General features: G+C 43.3%; 1 pseudogene; it reads right to left on the bottom strand.

The window, feature by feature from the left end:
• Positions 1-18,783: 18,783 nt before the first annotated feature.
• LOC141147460 (olfactory receptor 5B12-like) lies at positions 18,784-19,720 on the bottom strand (annotated as a pseudogene).
• Positions 19,721-22,014: the final 2,294 nt, after the last annotated feature.

The raw sequence follows: 22,014 nt of genomic DNA, 5'->3' as shown, positions 1-22,014 counted from the left end.
CCGGCCCCTTACCATGTGATCAGCTGTCAGCCAATGACAGCTGATTACATGATCAAAACAAAAGCTCTATGATCGTTTTTTTTTTCTCCTTGCACCTACAGTGCGAGGAGAAAAAAAAGCCGATCACTGGCTCACCAGCAAGGGATATCGGTCCCGAAGAGGAGGAGGCAATAATGCCTCAATTGTGCCTCAATTGTGCCACCAGTACCCCCTGCCAGTGCCACCTTACATTGCCTCATCACAGTTCCCACAGTGCCCACCAGTGCCACGTATCAATGCCCATATGTGCCACCTATCAATGCCCACCATTGCCACCTAACAATGCCCAAAAGTGGTGCCAATCAGTGCCACCTAGCAGTGTTGCAGATCAAATGTACCAGATCAGTGCCCATCACTGCCACCCATCAGTGCCCATCACTGCCACCTATCAGTACCCATTGGTGCCGCCTCATCAGCGTACATCAATGAAGGAGAAAAATTACCCTTTTTAAAAATTTATAACAAAATAAAAAAAAAAACATTTTTTAAAATTCGGTCTTTTTAAATTTTTTTAACAAAAAATAAAAACCGCAGAGGTGATAAAATACAACCAAAATAAATCTCTATTTGTGGGGAAAAATGATAAAAACTTAATTTGGGTACAGTGTTGTATGACCGCGCAATTGTCATTCAAAGTGCGTCAGCGCTGAAAGCTGAAAATTGGTCTGGATAGGAGGGGGGTTTAAGTGCCCTGTAAGCAAGTGGTTAAAAACAACACATGTAAAATAATAATTTCTAAAGTATTCAGCATCACTAAATATATACAAATACCTAATACAAGTATACAATACAATTGCCTAATAACATTTACATTAATTAAAACGTATCTCAAATTTACATGGAAACTTGGATGTGACTCAAATATAGCAATAACAAATATAGTAATGGCCATATATCTATATCTATTTATCTAGATAGATAGATAAAAAGAAAGCCTCTCTATTACTGCATTCCTATCATAAATTAATAATACAATAACACAAATCCAAATCTGCATTCAGACCATTGGGAAGCATTGTATTTGCTTTATAAATCCAAAATGTTTCTCTTTTACATACCGTTCTTTTAAAGTTCTTACCTCGCCAGTGTTTGGCAGTTTTTTCTATGCCTCAAATTTTCAGACCATCAGGGTCCTTATTGTGAAACATACGGAAATGTTTTGACACATGACGGCATGTGAAACCTCTCTGAATATTCTAAATGTGCTCACTAATGTGGGTGGCAATATTTTTTGTAGTCGTTCTGCCGATATTTTGTGGTCCTCATGGGCACTTAAATAAATACATCACCCTTTCCATGTCACAGGACATTAATAGTTTAATCTCCACTTTTTCATTATTATTCCTCAAAGTTAAGTCATTCCTACTTCTTGGGTTGGAGGTAGCCATTTTTACATGCTAAACAGCAATCACAGGTATAAAATCCTGTTCTGCACCCTAGTGAAGGGTCTAAAACATTCTTTGCCAAAATATTGCTCATAATAGGTGCCCTCCAGTGGAATAAGTGGTCTCTAGGGAAGCAGTAGACTTCAATGTTTTTCTTTTTTTAAATGCTCCAATGTTTTTTCAAAATCTTCTTGACCTGCCTATAAGGGCTCATGCACACTGTAGCTCAAAAAAAAGAACGCTGCTTTGACAGGCATTTGAGCTTGAAGAAGCTTGTTCTTTTTGGGCTATTTTGCATGCTTCTTTAAGCTTTTTTTTAAGCTTAAGTGTTTTTTTTTTTTTTTACAAACCCTCCCCTCGGCTAATTTTTCGAGCTTCTTTATGCTTTTTCGAGCTACTTCATGCTTTTTTGTGCTCTTTCGTGCTTTTTCATGCATTTTTAGGCACTTAGGAGTCTTTTCTGCTCAAAAAGCTCCTCTCAAAAACTCAAGTTTGGTGAGGTATTTTTCTGCCGGTTGGAGCATATGCCTGTAGTGTGCATGGACACATTGGCTAATATGAAGGGAAGTTTCCAGGCAAAAAAAAAATGAGAGCTCAAACAAAAAAGCTCAAAAGTCGTAGGGGCCCCTTTTTTGAGCTTCTTTGAACTGCAGTGTGCATGAACCCTAATGTATATTATAATTTGAAACTATAGCAAACTATAGCAAACTATAGCAAACTTATCTTTCAAGACCTTACTTTTCTGCAGGATCTGGTTCCTGACTAGCCTATTTACCTTTTCAACCTCTTCATCCAATTGTTTTTCTATGTACAGTATACTTTTTGCAAAAATTTCGGCCTTAATATATCTGCTTGTTTCAAATAACCTTCATCCTGTCTTCTCTCCTCGGGCCGGAACGGAAATTACCGAGCCGAGGAGAGATGACATCATTTCCTTTGCTGCTGTTTAGCATACAGCAGCAAATAAATGTTCTCATTGGCCGGCGGCGATCGCGAGGGGGGGCCACGAACGGATGGCCTCCCCCTCACCTCCGATCACCGGGGGACAAAAGACGACCGCCTCGGGCACCGGGGGGGGGGTCCGATCGGACCCCCCACCCGCGGAAGGCAAATCACGTATATGTACATGATTTTGCCTGTCCGTGCCACCTTGCCGACGTAAATCAGCGTGAGGCGGTCGTCAAGTGGTTAAACGACAACTGTACAGTCGTGCAAAGTTGCACCCAAACAAAATTGACGTCCTTTTTTCCCCACAAATAGAGCTTTTTTTTGGTGGTATTTGATCACCTCTGCGGTTTTTATTCTTTGTGCTATAAACAAAAAATGAGAAACAATTTTGAAAAAAAAGCAATATTATTTACTTTTTGCTGTAATAAATATCTCCAAAACAATATATATATGTATATGTATATATATATATATAGATATATATATATATCTATATATATATATATAGATATATATATATATATATATATAAATTCCTCAGTTTAGGCCGATATGTATTCTTCTACATATTTTTGGTAAAAAAATTGCAATAAGCATATATTGAATGGTTTGCACAAAACTTATAGCGTCTACAAAATAGGGGATAGTTTTATGGCATTTTTATTATTATTTTTTTATTAGTAATGGCGGCGATCTGCGATTTTTATCGTGACTGCGACATTATGGCGGGCATATCGGACACTTTTGACACTATTTTGGGACCATTGTCATTTATACAGGGATCAGTGCTATAAAAATGCACTGATTACTGTGTAAATGACACTGGCAGGGAAGGGGTTAAACACTAGGGGGCGATCGAGGGGTTAAGTGTGTCCTAGGGAGTGAATCTTATGCCCCGTACACACGGTCGGATTTTCCGATGGAAAATGCGTGATAGGACCTTGTTGTCGGAAATTCCGACCGTGTGTGGGCTCCATCACACATTTTCCATCGGATTTTCCGACACAAAGTTTGAGAGCAGGCTATAAAATTTTCCGACAACAAAATCTGTTGTCGGAAATTCCGATCGTGTGTACACAAATCCGACGCACAAAGTGCCACGCATGCTCAGAATAAATAAAGAGATGAAAGCTATTGGCTACTGCCCCATTTATAGTCCCAACGTACGTGTTTTACGTCACCGTGTTCAGAATGATCGGATTTTCTGACAACTTTGTGTGACCGTGTGTATGCAAGACAAGTTTGAGCCAACATCCGTCGGAAAAAATCCATGGATTTTGTTGTCGGAATGTCCGATCAATGTCCGACCGTGTGTACGGGGCATAACTGTGGGGGGGATGGGCTACAACTCACATGACAGCGATCACTGCTCCCCATGACAAGGAGCAGTGATCTCTGTCATGTCACTAGGCAGAACGGGGAAATGTCTTGTTTACAAAGGCATCTCCCCGTTCTTCCGCTCCGTGACACAATCGCAGGCACCCAGCGGACATCGAGTCCACATTGCCACATCTTAAAGGGGATGTACATTTGCCCAGCCATGCCATTGTGCTGATGTATATCGTCGTGCACTGGTCAGCATGTGGGTAAAGTGACATTAAAGGCAAGGGTTTTTTGTTTAAAATTAACAAATATGTTATACTTACCCGCTTTGTGTAGCGGGTTTGCATGAAGAATGCATGAAGGTAAACAACCTTGAGCCTTTTAGTACCACATTAATATTATACTCTTAATGTTCAAATTTAAATACATTAGAAACCACAACAAATCACATCCCCCCCATTTATACAAAAAGCAGGTTTATTTTCTAAAATATATTCCATTTCCCATTTTGTCATGAACGAATTGAGCTACGACCAGGGCTTTTTTTCTCAGAGAATAGGTTCAGGAATTCCCCTTTTCAAGTCACCCCTTGTCTTCGCCCCTACCCACCTCTGAGCACCGCCCCTTGGTTCCTTCCTCTACCAACCTTCCAGTACGGACCTTTTCAGAGAATACAGAACCACAGTATCATTTTGTGGTGCTAAGTAATTTGTATAGATTTTATTATTAAGCATTAAGATATACACCCTTCTTTCAACAATAGACCCCCCTGCAACAAAATGACCCTCCAGTAACAAAAGATCCACCCTAGTAACAACAGATCCACCCCAGGAACAATAGACCCCTGTCAGCAACAACAGATCTCCCAGAAGCCAGCCTCAATAGACCCTCCAGCAGCCAGCAACAATAAACCCCTCTCTCATCAGTAGATCCCTCCCAGCAACAATTGCCCCCTCCCCAGCAACGATAGATCCCCCATCACCCAGCATCAATGGACCCTCCAGTACCCAACAGAAATAGACCCTTCCCATCAACAATAGATCTCCCAGCCTCCAGCACACCCCAGCCCCCATTTGCCATTACATACATTCAGTGCAGGAGGAGCCGGAACTGCGTTCCCCCACGTTCCCGCTGAAAAAAAGCCCTGGCTATGACAAATTTTGCACCCATGGCTACTCTGGTGATCTTAAAAATTCTCCCCCCAAAGCAAAAATGATTGTGCTCAAGGCCAAATTTTAATGCTTTTAATATAAAATCCTTTGGTGTAGCATTCAGGGTCTGTGATCTTTCCAACAACCATTTATCCGCAGAGAGCCCATCTAAATGATCTATGATTGTATATAGGGAACTGACATCTGCTGTAACTAGGAAACACTTTACAGAGATGTCCTTCAGGATGTTTAGTGTCCTTTATGTATGTTTCGGTAGATCGGACTAGTGGCTGCAATTAAAAGTCTATCTGTTCACCCAACCTGGCCGATACCATTGACTATCGGACAGAGAGGGGGATTGACCTGGTCTTTTGGTAAATAATGAATGATGGATATTTTACATTCTGATGGTTATGCCGCTTACACATGGCCGGAATTCCATGACAGAGAAAGTCAGATGGGAGCTTTTGGTCGGCTATTCGGACCGTGTGTCTGGTTTTTGTCGGCATTTCCGACGGACTTAGATAGGGAATAGGGATGAGCCGAACACCCCCCGGTTCGGTTCGCACCAGAACCCGCGAACGGACCGAAAGTTCGCACGAACGTTAGAACCCCATTGACGTCTATGGGACTCGAACGTTCGAAATCAAAAGTGCTCATTTTAAAGGCTAATTTGCATGGTATTGTCCTAAAAAGGGTTTGGGGACCCGGGTCCTACCCCAGGGGACATGTATCAATGCAAAAAAAACTTTTAAAAACGGCCGTTTTTTCGGGAGCAGTGATTTTAATGATGCTTAAAGTAAAAAAAAAAAGTGAAATATTCCTTTAAATATCGTACCTGGGGGGTGTCTATAGTATGCCTGTAAAGTGACGCGTGTTTCCCATGTTTAGAACAGTCCCTGCACCAAATGTCATTTTTAAAGGAAAAAATCTCATTTAAAACTGCTTGCGGGTTTAATGTCATGTCGGGTCATGGCAATATGGATGAAAATCAGTGAGACAAACAGCATGGGTACCCCCCAGTCCATTACCAGGCCCTTTGGGTCTTGTATGGATATTAAGGGGAACCCCGCACCCAAATTAAAATAAGGAAAGGTGTGGGGCCACCAGGCCCTATATACTCTGAACAGCAGTATACAGGCGGTGCAAACAAGACAGGGACTGTAGGTTTGTTGTTAAGTAGAATCTGTTTGTAATTTTGAACATTTTTAACGTGTTTAGCTCCAGCCAAAAAATCTTTTCTAAGCTTTTTGGAAAACATAGGGAAGGGTTATCACCCCTGTGACATTTGTTTTGCTGTCTTTCCTCCTCTTCAGAAGATTTCACCTCACTTTTTTGTCCCAATGAAAAATGTTTTTTGAAAATTTGGGTTTTTTTGTGGAACAAGGATTGGAAAGCATCAGTGGAAAGGAGAACTTGTTTTCCCATATTAACTCTTACAGGAGAGAATTTCCCTTCCTAGGGGTAGATTTCATCTCACTTCCTGTTGTCTCCTTCCGTTTGCAAGTAGGAGTCGTTTGTAAGTTAGATGTTTGAAAGTAGGGTCCTGCCCTATATACTCAGCAGAAATTTGGGCCTTAGGTGTTGCTGTGGCCACAACACTGTAAGCCCTCACAGGGCCCTGCTGTGAAATATTAGATCAAGAATTGTAATTACATGCCCCTGTTGAACAGGAGCTGAAAAATTAGGCCTTAGGCACTGGTGCTGGTGCCACAACACTGCAACCCCTCACAGACACTCTAGTTGGAACGCAGGAACGAGCCCTGCTGCAAATTATTGCTTCAAAAATTGTAATTACACGCCCCTGTTAGACAGGGGCAGAAAAATTGGGCCTTAGGCACTGGTGCTGGTGCCACAACACTGCAACCCCTCACAGACACTCTAGTTGGAACGCAGGAACGAGCCCTGCTGCAAATTATTGCTTCAAAAATTGTAATTACACGCCCCTGTTAGACAGGGGCAGAAAAATTGGGCCTTAGGCACTGGTGCTGGTGCCACAACACTGCAACCCCTCACAGACACTCTAGTTGGAACGCAGGAACGAGCCCTGCTGCAAAGTATTGCATCAAAAATTGTAATTACACGCCCCTGTTAGACAGGGGCAGAAAAATTGGGCCTTAGGCACTGGTGCTGGTGCCACAACACTGCAACAAGCTATCAGCGTGATGATTGAGGAGGAAGAGGATAATTACTCAGGGATAGTCACTCAGCATCAGCATAGGCAGTCTTTGAAGGGATCTGAGATTTCAAAAAAAATTATTCGGTTACATCAGCATCAGGTGCTTGGTAGCTGGTGGTGATCCAAGACTCATTCATTTTTATGAAGGTCAGCCGATCGACCGAGTCGGTGGACAGACGCACCCTGTGATCGGTTACCACGCCTCCAGCAGCACTGAATGTGCGTTCCGAAAGAACGCTGGATGCAGGACAGGCCAGTAGCTCAATTGCATACTGTGCAAGCTCTGGCCAGTGATCCATCCTCAAGACCCAGTAACCCAGAGGATTTTCGGTGGGAAAGGTGTCCAAGTCTGATCTTGCCCCTAGGTATTCCTGCACCATGTAAAACAGACGCTGGCGATGGTTGCTGGAACCGATCATACCTTGGGGCTGCGGACCAAAAAATTGTCTGAACGCATCGGTCAGACGGCCACCTTCTCCACCGCTCCTTCTTTGACTGACCGAAGCCTCAGCAACACGTTGTCCAGAAACAGGAGTTTGTAACCTCCCAGTCTCTGGGAACGCGTTGCACAGACCTTTCTGCAAGGCCTCCCGAAGATGTTTCATCCTCTGCTCCCTCTGCGATGGCAAGATAAGGTCCGCAACCTTACCCTTGTAACGTGGATCAAGGAGGGTTGCCAGCCAGTATTGGTCCTTCTCCTTGATACCACGAATACGAGGATCCTTACGCAGGCTTTGCAGGATCAGGGAGGCCATGCAGCGTAGGTTTGCTGAGGCATTCGGTCCGGAGTCCTCTGGGTCACTAAGAACGACATGGTCCGCAGCCACCTCCTCCCAGCCACGTACAAGTCCATGTGTTTCTTGGGACTGATCCCTTAAAGACTGCTGCTGATGCTGAGTGCCAGGCTCCACCTCCATACTGACACAATCTTCCTCCTCCTCCTCTTCCTCCTCGTCCTCTTCCTGTGTGATCGGCGGGCACGCAGGAACACTGTCTGGATAAAGGGGGCCTTGAGAGCTAAGGAAGTCCTCCTCTTCCTGCCTCTGTTCTGCCTCAAGTGCCCTGTCCATTATTCCACGCAGCGTGTGCTCCAACAGGTGGACAAGGGGGACAGTGTCACTGATGCATGCACTGTCACTGCTCACCATCCTCGTGGCCTCCTCGAATGGTGACAGGACAGTGCATGCATCCCTGATCATGGCCCACTGGCGTGGGGAAAAAAAACCAAGCTCCCCTGACCCTGTCCTGGTGCCATAGTCGCACAGGTACTCATTTATGGCCCTCTGCTGCGTGTGCAGCCGCTGCAGCATGGCCAACGTTGAGTTCCACCTGGTGGGCATGTCACAGATTAGGCGGTTCTTGGGCAGGTTAAACTCCTTTTGGAGGTCCGTCAGCCGAGCACTGGCATTATATGACCGGCGGAAATGCACACAGACTTTCCTGGCCTGCCTCAGGACATCCTGTAAGCCCGGGTACCTGCCCAAGAACCGCTGCACCACCAAGTTAAGGACGTGAGCCAAACAGGGCACATGGGTCATTTGTCCCTGTCGGAGGGCAGAGAGGAGGTTGGTGCCATTGTCGCAAACCACCATTCCTGCCTTAAGTTGGCGTGGCGTCAACCACCTCTGAACCTGCCCCTGCAGAGCTGACAGAACCTCTGCCCCAGTGTGGCTCCTGTCCCCCAAGCACACCAGCTCAAGCACCGCATGGCATCTTTTGGCCTGCGTACTTGCGTAGCCCCTTGAACGCCTACGGAGCACCGCTGGTTCCGAGGAAGAGGCCATGGAGGAAGAAGAAGAGGAGGGGGTGGAGGAGAGAGGTGTGTCACAATCAGCATTTTGGAGGCGTGGTGGCGGAACAACCTCCAACACTACTGCACCTTGTCCTGCATCCTTCCCAGCTGCCAGCAGAGTCACCCAATGCGCCGTGAAACTTAGGTAACGTCCCTGTCCATGCCTGCTGGACCATGAGTCAGCGGTAATATGCACCTTACCGCTGACCGCCCTGTCCAGCGAGGCATGGACATTGCCTTCCACATGCCGGTAGAGAGCCGGAATCGCCTTCCGTGAGAAAAAGTGGCGTTTGGGTACCTGCCACTGAGGAACCGCACATTCCACAAACTCACGGAAGGGGGCAGAGTCTACCAACTGAAAAGGCAGCAGTTGAAGTGCTAGCAATTTTGCCAAGCTAGCATTCAACCGCTGGGCATGTGGATGGCTGGGAGCAAACTTCTTTCGGCGGTGCAGCAGCTGGGGCAGGGAAATTTGCCTGGTACAATCTGACGTCGGTGTACCAAAAGCAGATTGCCCACAAGTACTTGGCTGTGACACACCTAATTCTACACCTTCATTCCTCTCACTGCAGGTCTCAGAGAGGACTGAAGGTCTAGTGGGGTTGGAAATCTCAGCTGATGAGGAGCAAGGAGAGATCCTCTTTGTTCTTTGGTGTGGGTCTTTTAGATACGCTTGCCAACGAACTGCATGGCAGGTCAACATATGTCTGGTCAAGCATGTGGTACCCAAGCGGGAGATATTTTGGCCACGCGAGATACGCTTGAGACATATGTTGCAAATAGCAGCGGTGCGATCTGATGCACTCGTCTCAAAAAAGGCCCACACCAAAGAACTTTTTGAATAACGCGCAGAGACTGCAGCGCCCTGCACATGTGGAGCTTTGGGGTGTGATGCAGTCAATGTGCTGCCCTTAGGCTGGCCCCTGGAGGGCATCCTGCCTCGTTGGTGATGTGCTGCCGCCTCCTCCTCCTCCTCCTCCTCCTCCTCCTCCTCCTCCTCCTCTCTCCTATCAGGCACCCACGTTGAGTCAGTGACCTCATCATCCCCTCCCTCCTCATCACTGGAGCAAACCTGGCAGTATGCTGCAGCAGGGGGAGCATGACTGCCAGATTGCTGTCCTTCTTGGGCACCCCCTCTGTCCGCGCTCATGTTACTGCCTTCATCGAGCTCAGTATCGTCATCAGAGCCTTCCAAACGCTGGGCATCCTCCTGGAGCATGTACCCAACACTGTGGTCAAACAGTTCGAGGGAATCCTCATGAGGACATGGTGGAGCTAGGGAAGGAGTCACTGATGACATTGAGCTGAGGGAAGAGGCCGCTGCTTTGCCAGACAAAGCACCCTGGGCATGGGTGAGAGAGGATGAGGAGGATGAGGACGGCTTGGTCATCCACTCGACCAAGTCTTTCGCATGTTGCGGCTCAACATGGCCAGCTGCCGAAAAAAAGGCCAAGCGTGTCCCATGGCCACGTGCTGATGAGGATGCACCGTCTCCACGACCAGCACTAGACACAGAGCCTGCTTGCCCTCTCTTATTGGCTTGTGACTGTCTGCCTCTCCTTCTTGGCCTTCCAGACATACTAATGGCCTGTAGCTGCACTAAGCTGGGATAGAACACCTGTAATTTTCTTCAAGTAGCTTTATATACTGTAACCAGACAAGCCTGCCTGTCAGTAGGAAGATAAGAGGAACAGATCTAGCTGAACACTGTGAGCAGGACGCACTGTACTAAATGTAAATAGTCTAGCTGCCTGACCGTGGTACTAATAGGATCAAATAGAACACCTGTAATTTTCTTCAGGTAGCTTTATATACTGTAACCAGACAAGCCTGCCTGTCATTAGGAAGATAACAGGAACGGATCTAGCTGTACACTGTGAGCAGGACGCACTGTACTAAATGTAAATAGTCTAGCTGCCTGACCGTGGTACTAATAGGATCAAATAGAACACCTGTAATTTTCTTCAGGTAGCTTTATATACTGTAACCAGACAAGCCTGCCTGTCAGTAGGAAGATAACAGGAACGGATCTAGCTGTACACTGTGAGCAGGACGCACTGTACTAAATGTAAATAGTCTAGCTGCCTGACCGTGGTACTAATAGGATCAAATAGAACACCTGTAATTTTCTTCAGGTAGCTTTATATACTGTAACCAGACAAGCCTGCCTGTCAGTAGGAAGATAACAGGAACGGATCTAGCTGTACACTGTGAGCAGGACGCACTGTACTAAATGTAAATAGTCTAGCTGCCTGACCGTGGTACTAATAGGATCAAATAGAACACCTGTAATTTTCTTCAGGTAGCTTTATATACTGTAACCAGACAAGCCTGCCGGTCAGTAGGAATTTAACAGGAACGGATCTAGCTGAACACTGTGAGCAGGACGCACTGCATTAAATGTAAATAGTCTAGATAGAAGATAACAGGAACAGATCTAGCTAAACTGAATACAGTGTATATATATATATGCAACACCTGGGATGCATATATATACACAATACACTGTAAGTGCAGCTAACTGACTGACTGTTCTGCCTAATCTATCTAACTCAAATCAAATGACACTGTCTCTCTCTCTCTCTATCTCTCAGCACACCGGAACACACACTACACAGGGCCGCCGTGCAGGCGGCCTTATATAGTGTGGGGTGTGTACTAAATCCCCTGAGCCATAATTGGCCAAAGCCACCCTGGCTTTGGCCAATTACAGCTCTCTCTACTGACAGCGCTGTGATTGGCCAAGCATGCGGGTCATAGTGCATGCTTGGCCAATCATCAGCCAGCAATGCACTGCGATGCCGCAGTGAATTATGGGCCGTGACGCGCCACACGAATTTAGCGCGAACGGCCCATAACGTTCGCAATTCGGCGAACGATCGAACAGCCGATGTTCGAGTCGAACATGGGTTCGACTCGAACACGAAGCTCATCCCTAATAGGGAACATGTTCTTAACCTTTCCGTTGGAAATGCCAACGGAGGTTATCCCGTTGGTTATCCCATTGGCAAGTCCGACCGTGTGTACAGGGGTCCGACCGTGTCTACGGGGCATAAGAGATATTCCCAAAGATGTCCCCTCCTTCACAAGTTGAGCCAGTCTCTTCTTATATTCCAAGGTTGGATCCTTCCTTGACACCACACACATTCCTCGAACTGTAAACAAACATTGCATTTCTTTAACTTAATCGTCTTTGTTCAATATTACAATTGCTTTGCTCTGGTCTGCTGGTCTGGTCACTATATTTTTCTTTTCTTCTAGATATGTAATGCCTTGTTAAATGTAATCAAATTGTTTACCCTTATCAGATACCCCCAATGTTTGGAAATCATCCAAGCTTTTTTATGGACAAACAAAGCTTTTTTTTCATGATGGTGTCTTGCAAATTTTTTTTCTTAATGCAATCCTTAGACAAAAAAAAAAAACAACAAAAAAAAAATCACTTTTTTCTTTCTTGACCAGTGTTAGTTTAAAAAAAATTATCGTAGTTAAAAATTTAAATTCTATTATGTAATTTGTCCTCTTGAACCCCTTCTCTCTGACTGTACACATATATGCAGCCTCACAAAAGTGGGTCTTTATCCATGGAGCCACATACAGTATCTGACAAAAGTAAGTACACCCCTCAGTCACATTTGTGTAAATCTTTTCTTCTATCTTTACATGTGACAACACTGAAGAAATGACACTTGTCTACAATGTAAAGTAGTGAGTGTACAGCTTGTATAACAGTGTAAATTTGCTGTCCCCTCAAAATAACTCAACACACAGCTATTAATGTCTAAACCGCTGGCAACAAAAGTGAGTACACCCCTAAGTGAAAATGTCCAAATTGGGCCCAATTTGACTCCTTAGTGTTATAAGGTCTCAGGTGTGAATGGGGAGCAGGTGTGTTAAATTTGGTGTTATCACTCTCACTCTCTCATACTGGTCACTGGAAGTACAACATGGCACCTCATGGCAAAGAACTCTCTGAGGATCTGAAAAAAAAAAGAATTGTTTCTCTACATAAAGATGGCCTAGGCTATGAGAAGATTGCCAAGACCCTGAAACTGAGCTGCAGCACGGTGGCCAAGACCATACAGCGGTATAACAGGACAGGTTCCCCTCAGAACAGGCCTCGCCATGGTCCACCAAAGAAGTTGAGGTCACGTGCTCAGCGTCATATCCAGAGGTTGTCTTTGGGAAATAGACGTATGAGTGCTGCCAGCATTGCTGCAGAGGTTGTAGGGGTGGGGGGGTCAGCCTGTCAGTGCTCAGACCATACACCGCACACTGCATCAAATTGGTCTGCATGGCTGTCGTCCCAGAAGGAAGCCTCTTCTAAAGATGATGCATAAGCTTGACTGAGAGTTCAGAAAAAAGAGGTGGAGAGTAAACATGTGCAGAATGAAAAAATTAGTTTTGTTTTGTTTTGATTTAATTAGTTATTTAAATAAATTATTTGAATAAATTTGTTTAGTTAAATTGGTTTAACCTGTTTAATTTGTTTTCAGGATTTGTTTCATTTATAGGTATTTAAACTGATTCAAATTCAAATTTGAATCAATTTAAATTGATTTCGAATCAATTTAGAATCATTTTCGAATTTGAATCGTTTTTGAATTAAAAAAAGTTTTCGAATTCAAATAGTTTTCCATTTTCCAAAGAGAATAAAATAAAATAAAAAAAATAATGGAATAGAATAGAAAAAAATATAATAGAAAAAAAAAATAACAGAAAATAAAATATTATAATATAATAGAGTAAAACAGAACAAAATAGAACAGAAAATAAAAGAATAGAATAGAATAGAAACGAATAAAAAAAAACAGAAAATAATATAATTAAAAAAACAATAGAATAGAACTTTGAATTTGAAAAGAATAGAAAGTAATATATTAGAATAGAATAGAAAATAACAGAATAGTATAGAAAAAAAAACAACGGAATAGCATAGAATAGAAAGAATATAACAAGCTTCCTATTCTAATCAATTGTTTTCTATTCTATTCAAATTCAAATTTATTCTATTTGAATTTTGGGAAATGGTTATATTCTTTCTATTCTATAGTTTTCTTAATTCTATTATTTTTCTATTTGTTTTCTATTCTATTATTTTCTTTTCAAATTTGTTATATTCAAAATACGAATTTCAGCAGATGGTTATGTTCTTTAACCACTTGCTTACTGGGCACTTAACCCCCCCTCCTGCCCACGCCAATTTTCAGCTTTCAGCGCTGTCGCACTTTGAATGACAATTGCGCGGTCATACAACACTGTACTCAAATGAAATTTTTAGCATTTTTTCCCACAAATAGAGTTTGCTTTTGGTGGTATTTAATCACAGCTGGGGTTTTTATTTTTTGCTAAACAAACAAAAAAAGATGGACATTTTTGAAAAAAAAGAATCATGTTTAATAGTTTGTTATAAAATTTTGCAAACAGGTAATTTTTCTCCTTCATTGATATGCGCTGATGAGGCGGCACTGGTGGGCACCGATAGGCTGTACTGATGGGCATGGATAGGCACAGATAAGGCGGCGCTGATAGGCACAGTTAAGGCAGCACTGATGGGGACAGATAAGACAGTACTGATGGGCACAGATAAGGCAGCACTGATGGCCACTGATGGGCGCTGATGGGTGGCATGGATGGGTGGCACGGATAAGTGGCTGATGTGCAGCACTGTTGTTGCACTGATGTGGGTGCTGATGGGTGGCACTGATGGTTGGCACTGTGGGCACTGATGGGTGGCACTGTGGGCACTGATGGGTGGCACTGATTGATGGCACTGTGGGCACTGATGGGTGACGCTGGTGGGCACTGGTAGGTGGCACTGCTGCCTATTGCTGTGTCACAGAAGATCGCCGGGATTGGGACTGATGTCCCTCTCACGACCGCCGGTGATCGGGTTTTTTTTTCCTCCTCACGCTGTCAGTGCAAGGAGGAAAAATAGCCAATTACCGGCTCTGTTTACATCACATGATCAGCTGTCATTGGCTGACAGCTGATCATGTGGTAAGGGGTCGGGACTGATCACCGAGTGTGCCACGCATGCCCTGCAGAGGGTGCGCAGGCCGCTCGTACACGGGACGACATCAATAGACGTCGTCCCAGCAATGTAGATCCGCGCTGTTGTCGTCATTTGGCAATGGCCCGGATCTGAAGTGGTTATAGTCTATTGTTTATTTAATTCTATTCTTTTTGTTTATTCTATTCTATTGTTTTCTATTCTGTTTTATTTTATATTCTATTCTATTCTTTTCTATTCCATCCTATTCTATTATTTTCTATTCAAATTTGTTATATTCGAATTTCGGAAGATGGCTATGTTTTTTCTATTCTATTCTTTTCTAATTTATTCTTTTCTATTCTATTCAAATTCAAATCGATTCTATTTACATTTGGGGAAATGGTTATATTCTTTCTATTTTATTCTATTCTATTTTTTTTTAATTCTATTCTTTTCTATTCTATTATAGTCTATTCTATTCTTTTATTTTCTATTTTGTTCTGTTTTACTGTATTATGTTCTATTCTTTTAATTTCTTTTATATCCTTTTCTATTCTATTCAATTCATTTCTATTATATTCCTTTATTTTCTATTCTATTTTATTCTCATTGGAAAACTATTTGAATTCAAAAACGTTTGGAAATCGATTTGAATTCCGTCCGAATGGTTTTTTTTTTCCGTATTTCAGATTAGTTTAAATTTTTTAATTTGGTGCTATTGTAATTCGGAGATTCAAATACATCCAAATTTCTGGAAAAAAAAATTATTCGGAACAAAGCGAACTGCACATGTCTAGTATAGAGTTACACTCTGTAGACCTCAGGCTGGGTTCACATATGCTGTGGCCGCGGTTCACAGCAGGGGGTCCGGTGCGTCCCCCGATCACCGATTCAAGTACAAATCAGGTCCAAATTTTTTGCCTGAATTTGCACAGGGCCCGAATTTGCACAGGGCCCCTTTTTAAATGTGGACCTCGCCCACCCCCGAGCTGTGTGAACAGGCTCCATTGAGAGCCAGTTACATTCTCATGTCATGCAAATTGGATGCGGGAGAAAGCCACATCCAATTCGCATATGTGTGAACCCCGCCTAAGTGAGGAGAGCTCTGAGAGCTTGTTGGTGGAAAGGAACACGCCCCTCTTCACACAGCACAGATGAACAGAGCTGAAGATGTCAATTACAGGCTGTGTGCTGGAGCTCCCTCCCCTGTCACATTTTTAACTTTTGGTATCAGGAAACCCTGTCAGAAGTGACCCGCGCAGATAGCATAGGAAAGAGGCAGCAGACAGTGATGACACTCAGTGCTCTGGATTGTAACAAGTACACACTATAGAGGGATAAACATTGTTCATATTTCATGTCTGAGGTTTTGGGGTGTGTGTAGCACTCCCAGTGTCTTAGTCTTAACCACTTAAGGACCGGAAGACCCCCCCTGCATTATATTTAAATGATTTTTTTTTATATTTAATGTTGCACTTTAAGCATAATTAAAATCACCGCTCCGGAAAAAAAACAAAACAATAGTTTAACCACTTCAGCCCCGGAAGGATTTACCCACTTCCTTACCGGACCATTTTTTGCGTCGCTTTAACCTCCCTGGCGGTACGATTATTTCAGATTTTTGCATCTCAAAGCGGTACAATTGTTTTGCATAGAAATTTGGCATTTTATATTGTAGGCCTGTATATCTTAGGAATAACACACTTAAATCTGTCCACCAAGAGTCTAGTAGATATCCGGGTATAATGAAATTTGAAACACAACATCATAAATTATAATATAATAAATAAATATAAATAATTATAAAAAATAATAATATTATAATAATAATAATATTAATTTCCCCACAAATCACTATTGCTCTGTCACGTACCTGGTAGGTTGTGAGCCTGAAGTGCAGGAAAAGACCTCCCTTACAGCTCCCACTCCCGTTCCCCTGGAATGGAGACAGAGGGCCAGGAGTGAAGAGTGGTATGGGTGCCTGGCAGGATCAACAGTTGCTGAAAGTCCAGTAGTGGTGGCACCCTCTGGAATCAGGAACCTGAAGAGAAGACTGAAGACAGAGACTGGAATGCAGGTAGAACTAGAAGCCCAACAGGTAAGCGAGCCGGATAGTGGAGTACTGGACTGGAACCAGGAACAACAGCAGGTAGGAGTCTGGAACGCTGGGCTGGAACCAGGAACAAGCAGTAGATAGCAGGCTGGAACGCTGAACTGGAGCCAGGAACAACAGCAGGTAGGAGCCTGGAACACTGGACTGGAACCAGGAACAACAGCAGGTAGTAGCCTGGAACGCTGGGCTGGAACTAGGAACAACAGCAGGTAGGAGCCTGGAACACTGGACTGGAACCAGGAACAAGCAGTGGGTAGCAGACTGGAAGCTGGTATACACAGCGGAGGGTCAACAAGCCGGTGGTTGGTATCGGTCGGACAGCAGAGGTACCAAGGGATTTGCAGAGGAATGGTCAGGCAAGCCAAGAGGGTCTGGTGCAGGCGGATAGCAGGATGGTCAAACAGGAAGCCGGGTCAGATAACAGGATACACAGGTCAGATCAGGTAACACACACAGAACGCTGTAGAGCAGACAGCGGGGATGAAGTGTGACAGACTGGTTTAAATAGCCCGCCTGACAACAGCGGGAGTGCGCGCGCGCGTGCCCGTGTGTGACCGCACCCGAGAACGCGCGTGGAACCCGTGCCCGTGTTCCTGTGCACCTGGATCGCTGGTTACTGGCAGGATCTTCATGACACGCTCAATTCTGCAAGTGTTCCAATTTACTATCGCTGTTTTCTAAAACCGCTTTTGATGCAAAGGGACACTTTTTGGTTGCTATGTACAATCTCCAGTTTCTAGTTCTAGAAATAACATTATATATAATATAAAACTGCATGCAGGGCATTGGACAAAGCACTGGGGACAAAAGGGATGTGAAATTATTTCATACAGTAATGTAATCTGTAAGTATTATGATTTTTCACTTTTTTTGAATTTGCAGCCGGGCTCCGCCCTCGTGCGTTGCGTCGCGACACTCGCAGGGAACAGAGCCCGACACACAGAGGCATTGGGCAGAGGACAGAACCCGCGGATACAGCGGGGGGACATTGCAGGATCCTGGGGACAGGGTAAGTACACCGCACCAGGATCCTGAGATGTAATCCCGAGTGTGGCTCGGGGTTAGCGCTAATGGTGCTGAAATGTAACCCCGAGCCACACTCGGGAATACCACCCAGTAGGTTAAATGACAATTGTGTGGTCGTGCGACACTGTACACAAACAAAACCGAGGTCCTTTTTTTCGTACAAATAGAGGAGTGTTTCTAACTGTGGGGGGATGAGACTGCCTGGAGGAGGAGACATATCGCTGTTCATATTCAGTATGAACAGCAGACCTGTCTCTCCTCTCTCCTGACAGAATGGAGATCTGTCTGTTTACATTGACAGTTCTCTGTTCTGTCTCTCTCAGGAGCGATCGCTGGTGCCCGGCGGACACCTCAGCTGCCGGGCACAGGGATCAGCTCTGTTGTTGCACCGCACGTGTACGCCTCTGCCCCCTCGTGGTCTTAAAGCGGCTGACGTACAGCTACGGCGATTTGCCCAGGGGAGCCAAACTGCCGCAGTATAACTGCAGTGGCTGGTCCTTAAGTGGTTAAATTCAGTGTCCTAGTTCAATTGTTATCACTTACAGCTGGTTAAAGAGATGGACCCTTTTATGGAGTACAGCATTTTATGTAATACAAAATAATTTCTTCAGAACCACAACCTTTATTGTAAATACACAGATATATATTAAAAATGTCCAAGTTTTTACAAAAAAAAATGCAAAAATACATTTTATATATAGTATGTCACCAATAATTTACGACTTTATGACTTTTTGGGTTTACCTGGCCTAGCTTTGCTAAAATGAAAAGAGAAAATGAGGAATCGTTCAAACAGCCCCTGAAGATTAGAACTATTGTTCCAAAGTTTTTTTCAAAGTTCTAGCCTGACTCTGACCAGGGCTCTTCGGACAGCAGCTTTCAATTCATGGTTTCTCAAACTGTATATTATAGGATTGAGGAAAGGGGTAAGACCTGTATAAATGATAGTCAGCAGTCTGCCCACTAGGAATTCCATAGTCTTGGGGTGAAAATAGTTGAACAATGAAGTCCCGTAAAAGATGAAGACCACTATTAGGTGGGAGATGCAGGTGGAGAAAGCCTTCGTTCTTCCATCTTGAAGTTTAATTCCAAGGACGGTTTTGAAAATGTAGACATATGAGAGGAAGGTGACAGAGAAGACAACTACTCCGTAAATGATTGACAAATATAAAAGTAAGTCATTTAGGTACGGATCGGAACATGACAGATGAATAACCTGATACAGCTCACAGAACAACCCGGGGATGATGGTGGAGTCACAGAAAACCAGTCTTAGCAAGCAAAGTGTGTGCATTAAGGAGTAGGCTAACCCAAAAGTCCAGGCGCTAAATGCCAACTGAACGCACAAGTAGGTGCTAATTATGGTTGTGTAATGTAGAGGACGGCAGATGGCAACGTATCGATCGTAGGACATAACCGCTAACAGAAAGACCTCAGTGCAGACAAACCAGGAGAAGAAGAAGACCTGGGTTATACAAGTGGAATATAAAATCACCCTGCTGCCATAAAAAAAATTCCACTGGCACATGAGAACCAGGAACAGAGGGGGTGAAGATGTCTACAGCTGAGAGGTTTCCGAGGAAAAAGTACATGGGGGACCGCAGGTGGGAGTCCTTGACTACCAGCAAAATGATGAGAAGGTTTCCAGCCAGGGACAACACATTAAGAATGAGGAAAAGTGTAAATATCGGGACCCGGGTAAGTGTGAGGTCTGACAAACCTAGCAAAATAAACTCAGGCTGAGAAGTTTGATTTCCTTTCATAACCATAACATTCGCAACAACTGCACCCCGATTATTCAATAGATATTGTTAACTGGGTTTTTCCATGAAAACTCTGTGCGGGGCCTTTCCACATCAATTTCATTTAAAACAAAATATATTTTTTGGGTATTGCAACATTTTTTTTTTTTTCTTTAAATGCATTTGCTTGTTTTCCAGAATTTCACAAATCACGGGATTAGAAGCAGCTAGACCATTCACAACACAAAGAAAAAAAAAAATCAAGTAAACATTAGACATGTGCACACTGAAATATTTTGTTTCGGAATTTCATTTTCGTCCGAAAAATACATTTGTTTAGTTGCTCCCGAAATTCGTTTTTATTTATTTTGTTTCGTTAAAAAATGCATTCGTCCGAAAATCCGAAATAATTAAGGGCGAATCTGTCATTGAAGGCTTATGGTGTCTGTCCAATGTTCTAAGAAGATTCGACGGAGCAGCTAAACTGTACGACGCCGCGATCGTACATTTCCGGTCGAATGTTCCGCCTACAAGCTATAGTAGAATTCTAATGTTGTATGACACTAGTAATAATTATATTTATTAATTATTATTACTAGTCAACCAACATTAGAATTCTTCTATAGCCTATGGGCGGAGCATTTGACCATAAATGTCCGCTCGCGGCGGCTGCTTCGTTAAATCTTCATGTCGAATCTTTTCTCTCCATGTCAAATTTTTTCTCTCTATGACAAATTTTTTCTCTCTATGTTGAATCTTTTCTCTCTATGTAGAATAATCTTGGACTAATAGAGTTAAGATTAGGCACATTCAACCACAGGTTTGATGGACACAGATCACTATTGTCAGCGTCATGTTGAATCTCCTATCTATATTGAACTGTTGTCTCAATGAAAACTAAAATAAAGCATTTGTTTATGTCGGATCTTTCGGTTTTCGGATTCTGCACGTTCATTATGGTTTGTTAAAACCATAACGAAAATACCCGAAATTCGAATGAAAATGCATTCGGACGAAAACGAATGCACACGTCTAGTAAACATACATCTGATGCCCTTGAAACCCCCAGTCTATGTAAATGCATTAGAATGCAGCAAGCTGTGGTTTTAAAAGATAGCAAATGACACACATGTGGTCAGTGGACAGAGAAAATAATCAGAATATATATATATATATATATATATATATATATATATATATATATATATATATATATATATATATATATATATGATCTGCATTTGCTAATTCCCAATTCCAATTGTCACACTCGGAGCTCCTTGTCTATGTAACACAATGTATGTCTTCAAGGGTTACTCATAGCTACATAATCCTTTTTTTATTTTTTTGCTCACAGATTATTATTATTATTATTATTATAAGGATTTATAGAACACCAACAGTTTCTGCAGCACTTTAAAAAATGAAGGCAGACATCATGTACAAAAAAAATCTGTGGAATTCATGTCTACACCACTTTATATGCCCCGTACACACGGTCGGACATTGATCGGACATTCCGACAACAAAATCCATGGATTTTTTCCGACGGATGTTGGCTCAAACTTGTCTTGCATACACACGGTCACACAAAGTTGTCGGAAAATCCGATCATTCTGAACGCGGTGACGTAAAGCACGTACGTCAGGACTATAAACGGGGTAGTGGCCAATAGCTTTCAATCAATGCGTGGCACTTTGTGTGTCGGATTTGTGTACACACGATCAGAATTTCCGACAACGGATTTTGTTGTCGGAAAAATTTTATAGCCAGCTCTCAAACTTTGTGTGTCGGAAATTTCGCTGGAAAAAGTCCGATGGAGCCTACACGGTCGGAATTTCCGACAACACGCTCCGAACGCACATTTTCCGTCGGAAAATCTGACCGTGTGTACAGGGCATTAAGCTGGCCATACACTATACAGAAAATCGGCCGAACCCATTTTCGAAAAACGAACGTTCGACCGTGACCGCAAACGATCGTGCCATCATATAATGTCCGATAATCTGTTCAGTGGACATGAATAAATAATTTTGTGCTCGTTTTTTTACATATACCTAGTGCAGGCAGTTCGGACGGGAAACACATTAACCTTGCAATTTATCGTACGTTCGGCAGAAATTTTCCAAACATGCCGTTCGTTTTTTTTCCACAAAAACGTCACAAACGATTATCGATTTGTACCCACTAACTTGCCGAAAAACGAACGAAGTGTCCATACGAACGATTTTTCGGCCGTTTTTTCGTATAGTGTATGGCCAGCATTAGAGTTCTTGTTTGCCTTAATTTACTAAAATTAGAGAGTGCAAAATCTGGTGCAG

Source organism: Aquarana catesbeiana, linkage group LG06, assembly GCF_042186555.1.
Source record: "Aquarana catesbeiana isolate 2022-GZ linkage group LG06, ASM4218655v1, whole genome shotgun sequence".
NCBI lineage: Eukaryota > Metazoa > Chordata > Amphibia > Anura > Ranidae > Aquarana > Aquarana catesbeiana.
Note: the sequence above shows the minus strand (reverse complement) of the source record. Positions and strands in the feature narration are given on the sequence as shown.